The sequence below is a fragment of the Desmodus rotundus genome, chromosome 6 (genome assembly GCF_022682495.2).
Source record: "Desmodus rotundus isolate HL8 chromosome 6, HLdesRot8A.1, whole genome shotgun sequence".
In the NCBI taxonomy this organism is placed as follows: domain Eukaryota; kingdom Metazoa; phylum Chordata; class Mammalia; order Chiroptera; family Phyllostomidae; genus Desmodus; species Desmodus rotundus.
Genome location: NC_071392.1, coordinates 96,540,879 through 96,562,550, shown reverse-complemented (window position 1 = coordinate 96,562,550; position 21,672 = coordinate 96,540,879).

The window sequence follows — 21,672 nt, the reverse complement described above, 5'->3', positions numbered from 1 at the left end:
GAGAGAACAGAGAAGCGAGATGGAGCCTGTCCCTCTGTTGGGGGCCTGGAGGCTGGGGGACAGGTGTGTGCCCAGGGTGCACATCAGAGCTGTCAGCCTGTCCTCTAAGGGTACACAGATCCATCTGTCTGTTTGTGGGCTGCTTGCCCCTGAGGGTCGGGAGACAGCACCCCAGCTTTTGATTCTTTACGAGAAGCTTGGGCGAAGCTCCCAGGGACCCTGGGGACCCCATCCGGGGGCCACCCACGCTGTCCTCAGTTCTCTTCTCCTCGCTATGGAACAGGGTCTCGGAGGGTGCAGAATGAGGCCCCCGCGTGGTCTTCCCCAAATGAAAGTGTGAGGGAAATGACCGGTTCCCTTCCCGTAAAGGACATTTTCCTCTGGTCTCTCTGGGCTGTCGAGAACAGCCTGAGGCGGGAGGTGGCCTCGCTGAGACAGAGCGTCCCAGCTCCCCCTGGCAGACCGTGGCCCCAGCCACATCGGGGAGTCTCAGGGAAGGGGTAACTGCTCGATGAGGAGAGTTGCAGGGCGAATGTTCGCAATCGCATCATTGTCATTATTCGTGGCAGTTATGTGTCTCTAAATTTGCACATGTTACAGTTACGGGTAGTTTTAAAAACTGCATGTGATTCCGTCCGTGAGTGAGACAGAGCTCTCCCGGCGTCTGGGTGTGGGCACCTTCAAGTCCCAAGTGCTGGGCTGGTGGGGGTTTGAGTATTAACAGTGTGGCGTGGGTGGGGGAGGGGTGCTACAGTGACATCCCAGGTGAGGTCATAATTCTGCACTTTCAGAACTAAGTGGACTGCTGTCCAAACTGGGTCTGTCCCTACAAAGTGTGACGAATCGCTGTACTGACTTTTAAATAAGAGGAATCACTGACAGTGACAGTGGACCGGTGAGGGCTAGATGCTTTAGATGTACATGCTTTGTGACCGGCCACCTCATAGAAGTAGGAGGGGTGGTCAGCCCCCTTTTACAGAACCAGGGAAGTGAGCTCAGAGAGGCTGGGCCGGTGGCCTGAGGCCACACAGCTGGAAGGTGGGAGAACTCCCCAGGCCTTGCATGTGCCCTGGATGCTCTGCGTCTGCATGGGGTGCCCCATCTCACTCTGCCGTCACCCCATTCCAAATCTGAAGGCTTTAATGGAAAAGCCCATTCTGTGATAACAGCTTTTCTTCAAAGAGGCTTGGCAAAACCCTGGAGTTGGGACTGAGAGTCACGTGGGGGAGGGACAGGGAACCTGCCCCACCCATGGGTGACCCTGGGAAGAGTGGGCAAAGCTGGCTAGGGCGTTGGGAGCCACTGGTGCAGCTCTTCCTTGTACAGGTGAGAGCACAGAAGCGCAGGGCAGGTAAGCCACCTGTTCCAAGGCAATGCAGATTTCACTCTCAAAAAATTAAAAAACAAAGGAAGTGAAAAAATCATGTTTGAATGACTCTTCTAATCATAAGAGGACCAAACAAAAGATGAAGAAGGAACCTAAGCTGAAACTTATTTATTGGCTTCAAACATATATTTATTTTTAACCAGGAAAAAAGAAACCCCAAAAGATCTGTTGTCCAGACCTTGCATTCTGCTGGAGGGAGGGTGGGCGGTGTGCTCAGTTCCTGACCCCTTTCTTACAGTCAGAGCGATCACCCAGAACATTGGAGATGCCAGTAATTATAAGGTTGTTTGGAGGAGAAGCAAATTCTTTCTCGAGCCCCGATCTGCCGGCCGTGACCACATCCATGGGCAGCGAGCGTTATGGCATCTCAGCCTCCAGAGCTGGGCCCTTCCCAGGTGGTCAGAGCTGCGGGGTGGGGGGGGTTACACAGGGGGGCTCTCCTGGGGCCCCCGCTCAGCCTGCATGTGGGAGGCAGTCAGGAGCCAGATGTTGGTGATAAGAGATGGGAGGCCAGCCTCTCACCTCGAGTTTCCCTTCCACTCCACTGCTCTCCCACAAAGCCGGGATGGGGGTGGGGGCGTTGAGGGGGCCTCAGGAAAGCTCTGCAGAGCAGATCCGCCTTCCCCCTCCCCACCAACACCCACTTCCTGCCTCCTGTCCCTGTTGAGATAAGATCGCCCTCCACGAAATGGTGCCATAAAATGGTCTGTTTCCTCTGCTCATTATCAGGGGTGTCTGATCAAAGAAATGGTGCCCAGACCTGGTTACCTGATAACCAGGTAAACATCCAGGCAGGCTTCCCCGTGGGAAGGGTGGGCAGGGCTGTGCGGGGTGAAGTTAGGACCCGGGCAGGGTGGACCAGGTCCTCTCTCCCACCGTCATGTTGCAGACGGAGAAACTGGGTCAGGGAGACCGTGCTCCTGCCCCCCAGAGAGCACGTGGGCGTCAGGTGACGGACAGTTGTTTGTCCCCTGTGGTGACTGCCACCGTGTCAGTCTGGCTGTAAGTTACACTGGCGCCCAGCTGCCCCCAGCACCACCTTGTGAGAAACAGGGCTCACCACACGGCTGTCGAATGAATGAATGAGCAAACAAGCCACGTGGAATAAGTGTGGGCTTCACACCGAAGGCTTGGTCTCGACCCGGCAGTGCCACTTAGCAACTCACAAGGGCCCGGCTGGGGTTCAGTGGGAAGGGGCTGCCCCTCACAGGCTCACACAGGTGCAGGTCTGAATGGGAACCCCCCTTCCGCTTTGAGCTCTGGGCGCCCCACTGGCCACACCCTAGTCCCGGCCCTGTGTGTGTGAGTCTCAGTTTCCCTCTCTGTAAACTGGTGGTGATGCGGTGCTACTGCATGGGGTAAGAAGACAAGGTCCGTGGAAGTGGGCCCGGGGCGCAGAATCCGGTCTTCTGAGGCCCTGAGTCTCTCGGGGAGGAGTCGAAGATCACACAGCTGGTACGAGATGGAGCCAGAGCGAGAGCCCGGTCTGGGCTTGAAAGTCTGGCTCCTCGGTCTGACTCTAAAAGACCTGGGTCCTCAATGGCTTCTTGTCCATCTGCTCCTGGGGGAGGCAGGTGGTGAAAATGCCCTGGGCTACCCAGACACCGTCCCCACCAGTCCTCACACCTATCTCAGTCTTCTTGCTCCAGCAGGCTGTTGTGTGGGGGGAGGGCTTAACCCAGCATGTGGTGCACAGGTGTTCAGTGAATGTATTTTGGGTGGATGGATGAATGGGTAGGTGGATGGATGGTAGGAGGATAAATGAATGAATGGATGGATAGGTGGATGGATGGATGGATGGACGGCTTAGGCCTTCAGGGCGTCGGAGCTGGGAGGGTGGCAGATTTCCCATCCAGTCGCTTCCAAATGTCCCCTTGGGGGCCAGCAATGAACAGACAGTGTGACTTTCAACTACGTGTGGCTGAAGCTCCACATCATACGCACGGGGGGGGGGGGGGTGCTTTAGGAGGGTAAGGAGGGACCTGGGCCTGGGGGGTGGGGGGAAGGGGAAAAACAATAAAATACCACAAGTGCGGGGCCCGCCCACTCTGAGGCTGTGAGCACACCACGGTCGCGGTAATATTATTGCAAGTTTCTGCAATCTGGGGTCCAAAGAATAAGATGAGCAAAAGGGAAAGGGACCCCCTGATGCCCCCCTCCTGCATATGGGGAAACCGAGGCATGGCAAGAAGAGAGATTGCTGAGGTGGTGGTTAGGCGTCCCTGGTGCGGGAGTGGCTGACGCCTCCTTGTCCCCCACTTCGTGTCTGTGCCTGGACCCAAGGGTGTGGTACGGGGCCGGTCTTCCCACATCTCAGGGCTGCGTGGTACCTTTCCACGGCCCTCAGTCCCCCGCCCACTCCCCAACTGGAGGGCAAGAAAAGGCAAACCCTTGGGATGATGCCTCTGTTTGGAGGGGCTTTGGTGGGAAGAAGAAAATAAACTAGGGAAAGGTGGGGGCCGTGTGGCTTCAGACTATTGAGTGTTTTTAAACGTTGAAGGCTCTTGTTACCTCCCACCATAGAAACCAGGATATGCTCCGAACATAGCACTGTAGAAGTCTTGTTTCTCTCCTGTGATAAAATTAACAACGCTCCCGATACACTATTTGGAAAACACAAGGGAGGAAGAATAAAAATGAAAGTCAGGCGGGGTCCTCCCTGCTGAGAACAAGCCCCCAGGACATGGGGTGCCCGTTCTCCACCTAGATACATTGTTTCCAACTCATGATCAAATGTAATCATGTCAGTGTCTAAATAAACCCTAATTCCCCAGTGTCCTGTTTTGGGTGAATTTCCCAGCCTTTAAGGACCTGCCAGGTGCAAAGGCCATGGGGGGTGGGGAGGTAGGAGGTAAAAGTGGAGTCACATTCTTTTTTTGGCCCCAATATCCTCCACGTTGGATCTGCCTTCCATTTTGCTTGGTTTGAGCCTTTTGCCATGTTGGGCAGCTGTTCGTAAACTTTCCTCTGCTTCCGATCTCAGCCTGGAAGCAGCAAATTGATTTTAAATGGAAATACCTTGAAGGTGGTGGTGTTTGGGTTTAAAAACCCATCCAAAGGGGTCCCCAAGCGTGAACTGCTGGGCGTGGTTATACGGCTGGTTCATTTAGTCCGAGGGAGAGGTTGGACACTCAGCCCAAAGAGCAGGTGAGCTGCATTCAAGGCCAACAGCCAGCCAGCTGGGATGGGGGAGAATTTAGGAGAGCTCCTGGGCGGGAGACCTTACTTATTCTTCTTTCCTTCCTCTTTTTTTCTTTTTTCAGTTTACAATTAACATTCAGGCTTTCGTCTGCACCCTCCCTCTTGAAATGGAATTTTTATCTCTTGATTCACGCTACCAGATAAAATCCCTGTTTATCCAGTCGCATGAATAATTGATAAGCTCCTTCCAACTAGCCAGAAGCAACTTAGCAGCCTTGCCTTGCGGCCCAGAACTCCCGGCAATTTCCGGAGCGCCTGCAAGAGACCTTCATACAGTTTCTGCTTGGAGAGCTGGGGGGCGGGGGGGTTCTCCCTTGACCCAGATCGGGGAGTTCCAGAGCAGGCCCCCAGGGTCATGGGTGTGGGGAGCGGGAGAGGGAGGGGACAGGCGGTGCCCACTCAGGGTTTCTGAAATCACAGCTGTGCCAGGCGTGAATCCTGCAGGGCACCTCCTCTGGGCTGGTGGTTTCAGAGTTCATGGCATTAATTAACTCTAATCCGTTCCTAGGCAGTTTAAACCAGACCCAAGATGGGAAGGCTTTTTCTTTCCTACATATTTCATGGGCTCGATAGGACCAGGAGGAGAACCTGCGTTAGGCTCCTCCCTGCACTTGGCTCCCTGGCCTTGCTCACAGGAGAGAAGCGGTAGGTGTGTTTGATGTGCTGAGCTGGGGTTTATCCCTTTAAACAGCTCCGGACAGCTGGCTGTGATACTCAGCTCCTGCTAGCTTAAAAAAAAAAAAAAAGGAATTTATAGGCTGTCCTGCCCAATGTCCCAGTCCTCCCAGGCCAAGGTCAATGTGACCTGGGGTGGTATTGCTGGTGCAACAAGCCACTCAGAGCAAAGGTTAACAAACCATCGTGAGTACCTGGCTTTGGTGAGGCCCAGGTGTGACTGTCTCCCACCCCACGTGGCCGGCCCGGTACCTGCCCCGAAACCTGTGGAGAGGAGTGGGCCTGCCGGGCTGCTGCGAGCTACGCTGTCATTCCCCACCCCCACCCTCCCACCCCGCCCCCATGAGGGGACCAGGGCCGTGACTTAAGTCGCTCCCACGCGTCAACAACCCCAGACGTTTGTTCAGGTGTCTCTTTCATTTGTGGGATTGGAGAGAAAATGAATTGGAGGTGGATGCTTCTTTTCTGGCCTGTTTCCCCCAAGCACCAGGAAGTTCAGAATCATGCCGTTGGGCTCGGCAAACGATGGAAAGGAGGAGCTGCAGCCAGCTGGGCCACTGCAGGCCTGGCGTCTCAGAGGGACCCTGTTCTCAGTGGGCGACCCTTCTCACGGACTCGGCTGGAGGTGAGGACAACCAGCCGGGGGTAAAACAGAGCCTCAGGTGACGCAGATGGGGTGAGTGACCTGTGCTTCCTGTGCCTTTTCTCCTGTCATATTTGTCACAGCTTGGATGTTTGCGGCCTGCTGGCTAAGCAAGAGGGGAGCGGAAAGGGTTTCTGGGGCAACATGGCCCAGAACGACCTCAGGCCTGGCCATGGAGGGCAGGCTGCTATGTGGGTATGTGGGTATGACCCGCCCCAGCAGACCCCAGCACCAGCGGGCTTTTCTTTGGGAGCTGGTCCCCAAGGTGGCGCAGGGCAGGCTGCTCTGTGCCCCACCTAACTCGGCAGGTTCCTGCTGTGCCCGGGGCGGCGCGTCCACTGGGAAGTGAAGTGTGGTGGGCTGGGCTCCCTGTCCTCTACAACAGTGCCTCGGGGTGGGGCGGGGGGCAAAGTGAGCAATGCCCCCTGCAGCGAGCGCTCCTCCGTGGGGACCAGGTGCCGGGGCCACTGGCAGTGGGGGGACATGCCCCACCACCAGGGTGGTGCTGGGGTGGGACCACACCAGTCAGTCTCCAACGGCTGTTCTGAGCACAGGGGCAGGAGTGTGCAAGGCCACAAGCTTGGAGCTGGGCGCAAAGTGAGTTTGAATAGTGTTGGTTTTCAGTGACGGTGACAATGAGTGATGACGATGATGATGACGATGGTGAGGAAGAGGCAGGGTATTAAGAGTCCGGGTCCTGGCTCCAGCCTAGCCAAACCACGGGCTGCTGACCCGTGAGACCTCAGCAAGAGCTGCCTCCCTCTGGGCGCAGACTGCCCATCCATAAGCCATCCCAAGTGCCTTGGAGGGAGAAGAGCAAAGGGTGGTCTGTGCTCTTGAGAAGTTGACACCCTACCAACCTCCAGTCTCCTGGGGTTCAGGTTTCTTCCGCCTCTTTTTCTAGTTTCAACATAAAAGACTTCCTAGTACGGAAATCTGCGAGAAGCAGACAAGCAGAGCCAGGGTGACCAGCAGTGGCGGGTGTGGGCTCTCTGTTTACCACTCAGTCAGCAGGCTTGGGTTGGGAGGGTGGGGAAGATCAGGGGCAGGGGTGGGGTGAAGACTTGGGCTTTTCTCTGAGCATCACACGTGCAGAAGGTCTCCCCTGACTCAGCGTTTCGATTTTCCTCATCACTGGTTTTTCATTTCTGCAGAGAGAGTTTGCATGTATTTTGAAAGACTCATACCTGAGTATTCAAGGGTTTGGGGCAATTGTAAATGATACCTTAACAAATTTCAATTCCCAGTTGTTCATTGCTAGTATATGGAAATATAGCTAATTGATGTACGTGGGCCTTGTGTTCTGTGACCTCATTCAACTCACTTCTTAGTTCTAGTAGCTTTTTCATAGATTCTTTTGGACTTTTTATGGAGATAATCATGTAATCTCTGAATACAGAGATTTTTGTTTCTTCCTTTCCAGTGGGGATGACTTATCCCCCCCTTGGCTTTTGTCCCTGTCCACGAGTCACTGGGAGCGACCAGCCAGGCTCCTGGCCTTGTTGATATCGTCAGGGTGAAGGGTTCGGGCCTTCGCTGTTATGTATGAAAGTCAGTCGTGGATTCCCTATATCAGCAGGCTGGGTATCCACCTAATCCTTTTCTTCGGAGAGTTTTTTTAAAATCATGGCTATATGTTTATAAAATGCTTTCCCTGAATCTCTCGTGATAATCATTTGATTTTGCTTTAGTCCGCTGACATGGTGAATAATGATGATTGATTTTTGAATATTGAACCAGCCTTGCATTCCGGCATCAACTTCACTTGGCTGTGATTAAATTATTCTTTCTATGTACACTGCTGGATTTAATTTTCTTGTATCATATGAAGGGTTTTATCTATATTTATGAAAGTTATTGGTTGATAGTTTTTTTTTTTGTAATGTTTTTGCCTGATTTTGGCATCAGGGTAATACTGGCCTCTAAAATGGGTCAGGAAATATCCCTCTTTTGTATTCCAGGAGAATATGGGTAAAATTGGTATCATTTATTTGCTACGTTATTTGGCAGAATTCACCTTTGAAGCCATCTGAACCTGGTGTTTTCTCTTTGGGAAGGTTTTAACAGGGCACTTAATTTTATTTGTAGGTAAAAGATTATTGAGGTCATTTTTTCTTGTCTCAGCTTTGACAGCTTGTGTCTACCAAGAAATTTCTCTATTTCATCTAAGTTGCCAAATATGGGGGCATAGAGTTGATTGTAATATTCCCTTACTATCTTTTAGTATTTGCGATGTGATATCCAATCTTTCATTCCTGATATCGATAATTTCTGTTATTTGTATTATTAGAGGTTTATCAGCTTTATTTTTTGCAAAGAAGCAGCTTTGTGTTTCGTTTATTTTCTCTAGATTTTTCTGTTCTCAATTTCAGCAATTTCTGCTCTTTTCTTTAATATTTCCAGCCTTTTGTTTATAATTCTCTTTTATTTTCACTATTGAGTTACCATTTACATCTCTTTAAAAATTTTCCGTGGGTGCCCTAGGTTTTACAATATGAATCTTTAAGATTCTAACTTCAAATAAAATGATATTGCTTTATGTCTAGTCTAAAAACTTACAGCAATAAACTAACCATTCTTCCCTCCCTTGCTGTGTGCCTTTGGTGACAGTGTTTCATTTTTGCATTTGGGCTGTGAGCGTACAGTAGCATGCCGCTACTTTTCTGAAGGTCTTTTTTCTTTTAGAGCACGAGTTGGCAAACTATTTTTGAAAAGAGTCAGATAGAACATATTTAAGGTCTTGCAGGCCATATGGTTTTTTGCTGCAACTTCCTGACTGCCGTTCCAGTGTGAGAGCTGCCATAGACAACATGTAAATGAGTTTTATAAAGTCAATACAACTTTAGTGACAAAAACAGGTAGCTGGACATGGCCCGTGGGCTGGGAATAATTTTGGGTTGAGAGTTTTTTCCCTTTTTGTACTCTGAGGTGTCATTTCCATCGCTTCAGGCTTGCCTCGTATTGGATGAGAAGTCAATCCATCTGTGTCCCTCGTAGGTGATGCATTTTTCCCCTCTGCCTTCGCCTGACTTTCTCCTTGCCGTTAGTTTTCAGCAGCTTGGATATCATAGGCTTGTTTTTTGGTTAATTTATCCGTTTGGTGTTCTCAGAGCTCCTTGGATCTGTGGTTTGATGTCTGTCATTAGTTTTGGGAAGTGCTTTTGGTATAATTTAATTATTTTAATTATTTGTTTAGAAGGATTAACATTGGCTTCAGTACATGGTTTGTCTTGTTGAATGTTTCTTATGTACTTAGGTGTAGTTTTCTGCAAATGTCCATTAGATCCTTATCTCCTTCAACCTTTTTCTGCCCCCTTCACTCATCTCCTTGTGCGCTTCTAGCCACAGCCACACTTCCGCCGGACTGTCTGCTGCCGCCGTCCCGCGACTCCTGGGTGCTCTGCTCTTTTTAAAAACTCATTTCCCTCCTGGAGTTTTAGTTTGAATAACTTCTGTTGACCTGTCTTCAAGTCCGTATTTACCTGTGTTAAGTTTACTAATGCATCTTTCGAAATCACTCTATCTTTGTTACTGTGGGTTTTATTTCCAGAATTTTTTTGTATTTGATTTTTTTTTGTTATAATTTCTACTCCTCTGTTGAAATCACCCTTGTGATTGTTCGTGGTGCCCTCATTTCCACTAGAGTCTATAGCATATTACGCATAGTTATTTTAAATTCCTGTCTGCTAATTCCAACATCTGTGTCATATCTGTGTCTGATTCTGTTGACTCTTTTGTCTCTTGAGAGTATTGTTTTTCTTTACACTTCTTTTAATGCCTCACAATTTTGTATTGAAAGCCGGACTTCTTGTGTAGGACAATAGAGACTGAGGTGAATAGTTTTTATGTCTGGAAATAGAGCATGCCTTTATTTCTTGTAGACCCTTAGTGTGGGGAGCTGAGTTCAGTCAATCAACTTAGGAGTTCAGCTGGGTTTAGGTTTTGTTGTTGCTATAGTTACCCTTAGTGTACCACTAGCTTCTAAATTTGTGTTGGCTCTAACTGAGTAGCTCAGTTGGGAGCATCATCTCAGAATGCCAAGGTTGTGGGTTTGATCCCCAGTCAGGGCACATACAAGAATCCATCAATGAATGCATAGATAAGTGGAGCAACAAATTGATGTTTCTCTCTCTCTCTGTCTCCCCCTCTCTAAAGTCAATAAATTTTAAAAACAACAAAAAGCAAAAAACAAAAACAAAAAACCCAAAGTCCTCTTGTGTTAGTTTATGGTTAGGCTGGGAGCTGGTTTGCTAGACGGTTTTCTTCAATGTCTGCTCCATCCTCAGCTTTAAGTCTTCCTTCATATTGAATAATTTGCCAAAGAGATGGCTTCTTTCCACACTCCCACCCCTGTCCCAGGGGTCGATGCTGTTACTGGTGGTAGGGGATCCCAGTGACTCCATGCCGGTTTGCCTGGTGGTGGGGGTGGGGAGCGCTGTCTGTTGTTCTGAATAGCCTCAGTCTCAGCCAGGCACTGTGTGATCCTGTCCGACCTCCAGAGACAGGTCTGGGCTCAGGGCGTCTTCCTGCCCGCCCTGGAACCACCCGGGCATGTACTGTAGTGTGCCGTGTATGAAGCACATCCACATGTTTGTGCGCATTACACATGGATTATTGTACCCACGGTATATAATCCTTATACCCATGTATAATACACATCCTTAGTTTTCCCTCAAAAATTTGGTAAAAAGGTGTGCATTATACACAGCAAAATACGGGCAGGTGGGGTTTTGTGGTGGTTTCCTTCAGTCAGCTTCAGTGATTTCTCACCAGTGCCCAAAGAGTGCCAGGTTTTATTGCCCTTCCCCAGAAGCATTAGGGAGAGAGGGGAGCAGGGCTAAGGTAGGGCTCTGTGTTGTTCCCTTGGTGGCTGCTGGTCCCCCTTCCAGGGCCACACAGGGAGGGAAGTTTCTCAGGATTCTCCCCGCACCCTTTCCTATCATCCAGTGAGCAGCAGCAGTTCAGCCGTGGACACAAACCGTGCAGAGAATGACTTCCTCTCGTACCTGTGGCTCCCAGGAGTCCTGTATTGTCTCGGTAGCCCACACTCTACCTTTAGCCATTGGCTAAATATTTTAGCTTACTTTTTCTTTCAGTGTCCATGGGCACCCAGCCCAGGTGAGTGAGTCTCCAGCCCTGTGTCCCCTTGGAGGCACCTGTCTTTCCTGAGAGCTCAGTACCCTCAGCTGCCTTCTGGAGTGAGGAAAGGTTGCACCTTACCTGGCTCGCTTGTTGGTTGTGGCCGTAGGATCGGGAGTGGCGCTCCTTCCAGCTGTCTACATCGGAAGCTGCCCGGCTTCTTTCAAAAATAAACACTAGTCAGTAAAAATGTTTTCTCTAAATGATAAGTTCATAATAGGAAGCAAAAGCTAGGCCAGGTGGTAGGTGAAATGGCGAAAATGGGGAGGTGATGAGGCAAGGGGGATCTGGGGACACCTTGGGTTATTGACAAGAGCCTTGGGATCAGTGAGTGTTTCACGTCACAAGGGTCTGTGTGACCTTGGGGAAGGGACTTGCAACCAGTGAGTCTCAGTTTCTCTTTTCCCTTTTGTACCTTGGGGCTCCAATGTGATCTGCTGCGGAGGATCGAAAGAGCTGATACGTAGAAAGTGTTTGGCATGGGGTTCAGCTTGCGTCATGTGATCAGCACATGGCAGTGGCCCATTTTCAAGGATCTGAAGACCAGTACGGGGCCAGTTCCAGATGTACACAAATGGGAAACGAGCGGGACTTTTTATGTATGATTCCCACGTCTCCTGGACTCTGGCTGGTGTGTGCACGTGTGTGCGCGTGCCTGTGTGCCTGCGTCTGCAGATGGAGAGAGGCTGGGGCTGGGGATAGAGCCCCCCACCCCCTCCTTAGTCTAACTTTTGTCGGCCAAGTGTCTGGCTGGTTGACCTTGGCCCAGACCCTTGACTTCTCTGAGCTTCCGTTTCTCATCAGCGAGATGGCAGAGATCTTGCGGCTGTCACTCACCTCCTGTAATTGTTATGAAGTTGAGGCACAACCATGTCTGTGACCACCCGAAACTCCACAAACCCAGAGGGCACTCGTGTTAAAAATGATCACTCACTTCCACTCGGAAAGGTTGCAGGCTGCCTGGAAAGCGGGCCCGGGGGTCTTCTCAGTTACAGCTTCAGAAACAGTGAAGGTAAAGTCAGACAGCCGGCGATCGATTCTTCTGGAAGTTTTTTCTCCCAAGGAGGCACTCCGGTCGTTGAGGCAGCCTGACACACTTCCTAACAAGGTACCTCCAGTGGGAGAAACGTCAGCGGCTGTCGAGGCCACGGTTTGTCTGGCTGATTTATACAAATCGGTGAAACAATATCTCCAGCCCGTTCTTTGATCTTGGTTTGAAGTGAGTCAGCCTGAACTCTTGTGGGAGCCTGAAGGAGACCCCTCTTCCAGGTGTGTCCGCAGACCTCCCCCGGTGCTCTGGGCCAGGCCTCCGCTTGTGGCTTCCAAGCCTCATCCATCACGAGGGGGAAATGAAAGGTTCCGGGATTCTGGATTTATCCCGTGGATTGCCACCCTGACCCAGCTCAGCCCACATCCGACTGCAGCAGGAATTTCTAGCCCAACTTCTGTGCCGGTAGGACTTTGCTCAGCCTGCTGCACCCTGCGTTCCCCAGCCCCCGGGGGCCACACTGCTCTGCAGTCAGGATGGAGAGCTGGTGGGAAGGAAGTCTCTGCTGCTGGAGACTGAGCACTGTGGTGGGTGAGGGGCTGGCTCTGGAGCCCCTTTGCCTGGGTTTGAATCCCAGCTCCAGTGTAGACCAGCTATCAAAGCCGGCTCCTGCCTCAGTTTGCCCCTTTATAAATGTTGATGGTACCTTGGCCAGGCTTATACCAGAGAAACAGAACCAATAGGAGGCATGGGACGAGCTGCATTTTAAGGAATTGGTTGGGGGCTGGGGACCCTGGCTAGGGCACAAGGCAGGCTGGCAGGCTGGGGACATTCAAACAGGAACCGAGGCTGCTGCCGCAGGTAGAGCTGCTGCTGCTTTGGGGAAACTTCAGTTTGCCTTTCAGCTGATTGGATGGGGGCCCCCAAATGATCGGGGTTCATCTTTATTTCAAATCCCCTGTGGATGCTAACCCGTCTACAAAATGCTTGCGCAGCAACGCCTGGGTCAGTGCTGGTCACCTGGTCCCATAGCCCAGCCGTTGACCCCAGCTGCTAGCCATCACCAATGGTGCAGAATCGGCGTAAGGCGTGGCTGAGGTGTGGCACCTTAAAATGGTCAGGGCGGGGCCTGGCCCAGAGCAGGTACTGCGTACATGTGAGTGGTTGTAACTGCTGAGAGGGTTCAAAGAGAGAGCACTGGCCTGGCACATAGTACGTGCTCACGGAACACTAGCTATTCTGACATCTTCAACCCGTCACTCACTGAGCACATGTTGAGTTTCTGCCACGTGCCGGCGTTGTTAGGTTGGGATGTGACAGTGGCCTATGGGCAGCAAGTAACTGCACGCACATACACATAGCTGACGACAAACGGTGACTTTGGAGGGTGGCGTGAGAGGACCTACAGAGCCTGCGGGCTTGGGGGAGGCTTCCGTGGAAATGTGAGTTTGGAGCTGAGGTTTGCAGGGTGAGTGGGGGTCTGAGGGCATGGAGGGGAGCAGGGGAGCAGGGCCATAGAAGTACAGCTCCAGAGAGGACAGCGGAGGGTCCGGGTGCCACCCGCTGGGTCCCAGCAGTGATGTGTGTATCCTGTCCCTCGGTGTCTACTCGGTTACTTTGATTTTGTATCTGTAGCTTTTTTTCCTCTTCGGCCGAAAACAATTAAGATAATTGCTTATTGGCTGTATTTCAAAACAGCACTATTATTACTAACAATATTATTATTCGTAAACACCATGCAAGTCTTCTTTGCAGTTCTTTTTATCCCGTGAAGAATGTACATCCAATTGGTGGATTTTAAAATCATATGAGATGATTCTTCTCTGATCAGGTAAGCCAGGGATAGAAAAACCTTTCTTAAAGGCCCACAGCCCAGTACAAATGGAACGCCCTCTGAAAGAAATGAGGGCAAAGTTTGGGGTGTTGGGCACGGCCCCTCCTTGGGCACCCCCACAGCAGGGCCCACCCCTCCCATATTTCCTACAGCAGCCGAAGTGATATTTTCCTCTAAATTGAAATGTAATATCCAGAAAAGGGCTTCAGAGAATCATCTGACAATGCATCACTGTGGTCCCTCAGCTGGGCCAGGTGGTCACCTCCCTGCGGGTCTCAGCATCTGCACCCTCCTCGCCCCCCAAGAGAACCGTCACCTGGACATCCAACACTCCGGTTTCATTTTGCCCACTTTGGGGTTTTCCTTAAGTGGAGTAATCTAGTTTGTACTCATTTGCGTTTGGCGCCTTTTCATGGCACTCCAGAAACGAGACTCCAGCAAGCTGTTGTGTGTGGGTGTGTTTCTTTTATTGCTTTGGGTATAGGGTTGTTTACGAATACGCTATAATTTATTTATCCATTTTGCCTGATGGATGTTTGCGTTGTTTCCATCCGGGGCTACTACGCACCACACACACACAAACACTCCCGTCTGGATCCGTCCCTGCTGGGGCGGCAGGCGCTCTCGCGAGCCACGGCCAAAGGTTTGTTCTTTGTACAGATCACTAAACAGTTTCCCTGCTCCTGGCGGGAGAGCCGCACGCTCCCCACCCTCCAAATACTGGCAGTTCTGTGTTTGTTTTAGTTTGCCATTCTCTGGGTGGGTAGAGAGGATCTCACTGTGCTCCTAATTTGCATTTCCCTGATGGCTAATTAGGTTGTGTCTCTTTTCATGAGCTTTTAACATATCCCCGGTGCTTCCTGCAAACTGGTAGCGAGCTCTCAGCTCTAGAAGTTGGAGACAGTCAGGTCAGACTCTTGGAGAAGGTTGTTTCAGAGGCAGCGTCGTGCACTTCCCACGTGGCACACCAGGAGGCGGTGACAGCTGCCTCCCTGGTTTTCCGTGTTGTCACGATTGAGCACAGGCTTCAGGTGTAGTCAGCCTGAGGCACCCACCGACAGGTGCTCCATCAGCCTCTCCTGTAACGGTTTTATCAGCCAGCGTTGGTCATCACCTGGACCTGTTGTATCCAAATTGTATTATTATTATTTTTGCATTTATTAGCTGGAATTCTTCTATAAAAAGGAACATTTCCTCATTATTTGGCCTCCTCAAAACAGAGTTGGTATAGGAAGGGTAGGAGAAATGTTGAAGACTTTCTATTTATTTACCGGTTTTCAGAAAAATGAGGTAGGTCCCTAGCAACCTCCAAAGGTGACCAATGAGTTGGTTTTTTTTTTTTAATTTCGGAATTATTATGAGCTCATGGGTTTTAACTGGTAACATCTGATGGACTTTTATTAAGTACAGTGATTATTCTGGTTTAAACTGCCCGTTCTTGTCTGGTGGGAGCCTCTCCGAGTTGTTTTGTGTCCTTTGGACACTCTCTGCCTGGCTCCCAGGGGTCTTTGATGGCCAAGGGAGACTTGCTTTCTAGGGCGACAGGTGTTCCAGGCCTGTGATGGATATTTCTCATTCCAGACTTGGAAGCAGACATGTCTCCAAGAAGCCCTGGTTCTCAGCAGTGGGCGTTAGAGACCCCGGTCTGGGCCGCGTGGGGGCTCAGGGCTCCCCCACTCACCACCGTTTCTAGGCTGTTTCCATGGAGAGGGCTGGGAAACAGATCCAAGAGAGAGAGACCATGGGGAATGGTTTTGTTTTCAACTTAGATGACAGATTTTTACTTGATTACTTTGATTTTCTATTTGTATTTTTCTCTTAGGGGGATGGTAATTAAAAGGATTGCTTATTGGCTTTCTATATGTGTGCATGTTGTTTCAAAATACCAGTAACATGACTAACACTGTGATTATCCCTACAAACAGTGTAAAATCTCTTTGTAGTTCTTTCCGTCCCACTAGGATGCGTACCCAAACAGTAAATGTTTCCAGCTTTGGTGGTCATACGCTGTCCAGCCTCCGGGGCAGCTACTTAACTCTGCCTCGAGCTCCAAGGCCACCACCACCCAGACAAGATGCGAGCACGTGGACTTGGCTGGGTTCCGGTGAGAACTATTTACATAAGCAGGCAGCGGCTGGACCCGGGCTTCAACCACCCACTTGATGAACAGGCTCATACACCTTCCTTTTGCAATTATTTTCACTTAACTTGTTTGCCTTTTCATTTCAATTTTTTCTTTGTTATATATGTATGGAAACAGTTCTGTAGTTTTAAAACCCAAACTTTGGTACATCTGGAAAACTCTAGCTTCTGTCCATATGTTTTGGCAGCATCTCTGGGCTTTGCTGAGCGGGAGACGCCCTTTGGCCTGGTCGGGCTCGCCCATGGGCAGCCCCTCCAGAGGGCACCTCCTCCCTCTTTTTGCTTTGGAAGGCGGTCCTGGCGCTTGTTACTGATTCCTGGGCCCCCTCTGGTGCACGTGATAGATACCCATCTCGACCGGCTTGAGCAATCGACCAGCAATACATCAGCTTATTGCACTGGGGAGGTTAGGGTTAGAATGGCTTCCAACCAGGTTGCATCTAGGCCCACACTAGCCTGTATGGTTTTTGGTATGAATTTGAAGAAGGTGCCGCCTCGGAGCAGACATAGCCCCGCAGGCCCCTGTCTCAGATGACCAGCTTGTACCTTTGAGCAAACTGGAAAGCAGTGACCCTCCAGGCATGTGGCTGGGCAAGCAGGGTGTGGGTGAGCATTCGGTCCCCACTGGCCCATGAGCTGGGAGACCTGGTATGTAGCCGGCATGGTGGCTTCAGCAGGTTTTCAGGTCCTGGATTCCTCCAGAGCTGCTTGATTCTCAGAAGGTTCTCCCTTTGGGTGTCAACAATGATTTTCTTTGCTCCAGTTCCCCAGCCCCGCAAAGAGACAGGGACTGACCGGAGCGGGGACTGATTGGAGAGTGAGGGGCCAGGCTGGGGCAGGGGCCCTTCCCTGGAGGAAGGGAGGGTGGGCGGGGTTGCTGCCCTCATCTCACATGAACCTCTTGGGTGAGAACCTTCAAAGTAAAATTGAGGGGCCATTGCCTGACCCAACCCACCTGGGGGTTTGGGGTCCTACTATTCACCACCTACCAGGCAAATCTCCAAAGATGAAGTTCAGTGGAGAAAGAAAGGAATCTTTTATTTAATGTCAAGTCCTGCCTAAAATACCTGGGTAAAAAAGTCAGAGTATGACATCAGAAAGAGTCTCATGAGAACTACCACATAGGTTCAAGAGCTGAAAATAACACAAGAACAGAAATCTGTTCACAGAGCTATTATCACCCAGGTCTTTGGAAATAACAGCAAGTTTCTGCCTCGAAGCCCTTTCCCTCTATGACACCCAAAGAAAAATCACCCTGTCACCCTCTGCCAGCTCAGTTCAAGGTTGTTCCAGGAGTCTCTTCTCCTACCCAAAGCTAACATGAACGTAGGTGGCTTAGCTGCTCTCCACTGTCCAGCTCCTGGCATCTTTCTGAGTCTGTGCCCCAGGCCTCTGCTCACAGGCCCGCACTGGCCACTGTCGGCAGGCCTGTTGGTGACCCATGACATTCCCTGGCCGGGGTGGGGTGGGGGTCAGAGAGAGGGAAGAACCAACTGCATTTTTTTTTGCTCTCTGACATGCTGCATTTCAAAAGTCTTCTCCCAGACTCCCATGCGTGCCAAAAGCCAGTGGGCGTGTCCAGCCCTCCAACCACTGAGGGCCTGTGTTGGCCATGTTTGCCTTTGCCCCTCTTCCAGCTGTGGTGTTCAGCAAGGGGGCAAAGTCACCCGTGCAGCATGCACAGCTCAGGCCCCTCCCACTTCCAGGGTGTGTCCCCCCACTTCTGGGGGTGTGCCACCCACTTCCAGGGTGTGTGTCCCCTGTTGCAGGGCTACTCTTAGAAAAGGGGTAACGTGATTCTGGGCAGGAAAATCCACCAGGTGTCCTGTATTTTTTTCCTTGCACCCCACCATGGTGTCCCCTCACTCCCAGCTACCCACTTCTGTTTGCTTTGTTCCACTTTCCTGCAAGAAAACTCACTCCCTGCCATGTTCCTCCCTGCCTGGCAAACCTATCGAGTGAATCGTCGACAAGCATCAGACACAGATCTTGCTCCGTGGTGCTCGGAGTGGGCATTCATTTTACGAACAGCCCCCCATCTTTAATCAAGAAGGAATTACCCAGTGGCGAGGCATTATGGTTTTCTTTTATAACCGGCCCCTTTTTAAAAAAATTAATTTCAATTCAACTTTTAAGCGAGGGGAGAGAAAGGACAGTTGTGCCACGTTTCCTGAAAAGTTATGGAAGCAAAAGCAAGGAGTCATTTTTCAGGACTTGGCTTCTGCCCGTGAGGAATCATCAGTCTTCATCTCTCGGGCTTCTCGCAGCTGAGCGGGGAGCCCTGCAGGAGCAGAGCGAGCTTGGCTCCCGGGAGACGCTGCCCCGGCTCTCCTGTGTGTGAGGAAGGGGCTGTAATGGGGGAGGAAGCTGGCGTGTGGGGTGGGGGGATTGTCACTATAAGGCTGACACATGTCCCCTTCAGGGAGGGAGGCCCCTCCCCACGCCCATCCGCTCCGGACACCCCTGTGTTCCCTCCTCCACCCTGATTTTCATTCGGATCAGTGGTTGTGTCCGGGCTCGCGCCTGAACACGGATGCAGGGAGTTTTCCAACTGTAATTTATCATGGATGAAGGCTTTATCTCGGGCTTGGTGCTCACGACATTGGGCTTCTAATTTGCACCCCAAGACCAGCTCCCTGTGGAGCAGGGCCAGCCTTGCCTAACCTTTCCCTGGGTTTCATCTCCTAGAAAATAGACTTAATATCTACCCTGCTCACAGTGACGCAGGAATTAGTCACTGTTTGTGGGAGTGCTAACCTCATACCTTTCCCGGCAGACAGCAATTCCACCAACAGCCCCCAAATTACAGCTGATAGAATAGTGGCTGATGAGCAGTATTTATTATCAAGGCTTTCATTGTGAGGCTGCAAACTAATACTTATGAGGTCGCCCTTAATTCATAAATCCAAGAAGCTGTCATAGTCACAGCGGCAAGCGGGGTTCAGAGGAGAGGGCCACTTGGAAAAAATCCCCACCCACCCCACGCCTGCCTCCCCCGGAGGCTGGCCAGGCGGTCACAATGGAAATTAGAAGGTCACAATGGGATGTGGCTTTATCCTTTTCAATTTCAGGCTGTGATTAATCTTTTCTGATGTTATTTCATTTGAAGGGATGATCTAAAACCGGCCCCAGACAAAATCAACTCACTGGAGAGGGGGGTGGGCCTGTGAAGGAAGAGAAAGCCCCTCACTCACAGTGAAACAATGGCGTCAATACATGGTGGTGATGAGGTGGCAGGGGGAGAGCGGTGCGAGGCGACCAAGGACGCAGAGAGGCCCGGTCCTTAATTTATGGCCTAGAAACCGAGAGCTCTTTCTTCTTGAGAGCTGGTGATTCACGGCCTCATTCGGGGTCTGACTCCATCAAAAACAGGCCCAGCTGCGAGAGCTGCCAAAAAGGTGGCTGCTTTTCTACAGCCTGCAGACCCCACACAGGTTCTCTCCTCTGGCAGGAGACCCGAGGAGATGGTCTGCGGTGAACTTGTGGGGTTTCTCCGCTTGAGTTGTTCTGCCCTTCAGAGTGGTAACTAGTCCACGAGAAAGGTCCAGCAAAAGGCGGGGGGCTTTGGTCGGGATGTCTCATCCTCCAGGGCAGGGTGGCATGAAGGCGTTGCTGCTGGGTCACCCAGTGCTGTGGGGGTCGTCCATTCATTCCGAGATGTTCCCTGAGTTCTCCAGGTGTGAGGGAGCGGGGCCCCACAGCCTGGCAGCACCCGAAGGAGGCGAACTTCAATGCAATGCACTGTAAGCCCTTCGTCAGAAGCTCCAGGCAGGTCCCGTCATCTCAGACAAATTAAAACACACCCACACTTTACTTTAACTATAATTTATTTGCAGTAAAAAACCTTTGAAAGGAGTTTAATGATTTTTGCTTCTTAAATTACCTGGCGGAGGGGTCGTTCATCACAGTCACAATTACCTGTGATTTCCCCCACAGCCAATCCCATCCTGAGGAATGTTTGCCACCATTTTCTCAGATGTAATGAAGTTTTTATGACTCTTCCGTCATGAATACCGCATCCGCAAGAGGCCAGGAGGCCTCAGTGCCGCGTTTGGCAGGCGCTTAATGAAGCATTTATTAATTTGGAATTTGCTGCTTTCCTGTTGAATTTCAAAGCCCATCACTTTCCCGTGTGCTGCACATGCTCACATTGGCCCCCCAAAGGGGTCTTACTTTGGGCTCCGAGGAGCAGCTCGGGTACCCCCATCCCTACCCCGCAGTTGAGGAGGGTGCAGCAGGCTGCCGGGGGCTCTCCTAGCTGTTGGAGTCCCTTCTAGTCTTCTCTTTCTTCATTTTCATGGCGGTAAAAATTAAGTTGAAACATCTGGAGATCCACACGTGTGAATCGCAGGCATCAAACGTGGGCCTTCGTTCCTTATTTCTTGATTAATTTATTGGACGTCGGCTTTCTGATCGGCCCCGTGCTTTAATCATTGGGAGAGTGCTGACCAGCTGGCCGGTTTACCCTCCTCTGTTACAGCAAATGAAACCTAATTGCGGGGATGCGAACCAGTTGGAAAAACAATGAGAAATTAGGCGTAATTGGGCAGTGTTTCTTGAAGAATTGTAACACTGAGGCCCAAATGGGATTGGCTGACGTTTTATTTTGTTTTTCACTAACAGGAACCTCACAATTATTAATAGTGCGAGGGTCACACTCCCCACTGCTCTCAGCCGGGGGAAAGATTTCCTCCTTCCCAAGGCAAGGGAGTGTGTCAGCTCGGAGCTGATGGTAATATTTAAAGACCTCAAAAGGGGACAGGACAATTAAAAATGGGCACGAGCAGCTTTCGGGCTGACATTATCGATGCCTGGGGATCAATAGTGCTATTTGTACTTGGATAGCTGGGTGAGAAGCCTCAGGAAGCTCTGGCCACAACATGGAGGGAGACTTAGGGATGCAAAGCCACTCTAAGTCCAGACCAGCCAGGCTCAGGGCTGACGGGGAGCTTTGGGTGATGGAGTGCGCGGGGATTCGTCCTTGCATGCCCAGGCCAGGGGATTACACCTGCCCAACTCCAGCCCCCCGGTGGAGGGCGGCTGCTTAGAACAAAACGTGGCTGCCCAGGAGCTTTCGCCTTGGGAGCCACCGATTGCTTTAAGGGTGAGCTCCAGAAGCTACCATTTGTTTCCAATGGCTTTAACCCAGAGACGAGGGAAATCCCCCCCAGCTGCTCTGTTCGGGGTTGTTTGTGTGGAAGGGATTTGAAAGAGAAACTTTCATAAATCAGAGGCACGGAGTGTAGTTCGTCTTTCCGGGCGAGCCGTTTGGATATTGGTTTTCCCAAAGTAATCGCAGCTCGTGTTCACTGGAGGCTAATGCCATGCAGGGGCACCGCTAAGTGCTCCTCGGGTCCCGCTGGTGTTAAAGCTAGCGGCAGCCCTGGCCCTGGGTGGCTCCGTGGCTTGGGTGTCATCCTATAAAGTGAAAGGTGGCCCGTGCGATTCCTGGTCAGGACACATGCCTGGGTTGTGGGTTTGGTGTCCGGTTGGGATGTGTGTGAGAGGCAACACATTGATGTTTCCCTCCCTCTCTTTCTCCCCCCATCCCCCTCTCTCTAAAAATAAATAAAATCTTAAAAAAGAAAAAAAAACCAAAACCTCACAACAACAAGTTAGACTCAATTCTTAGACCTGTCTTGTGGACCTGTACCCTCCGGTAA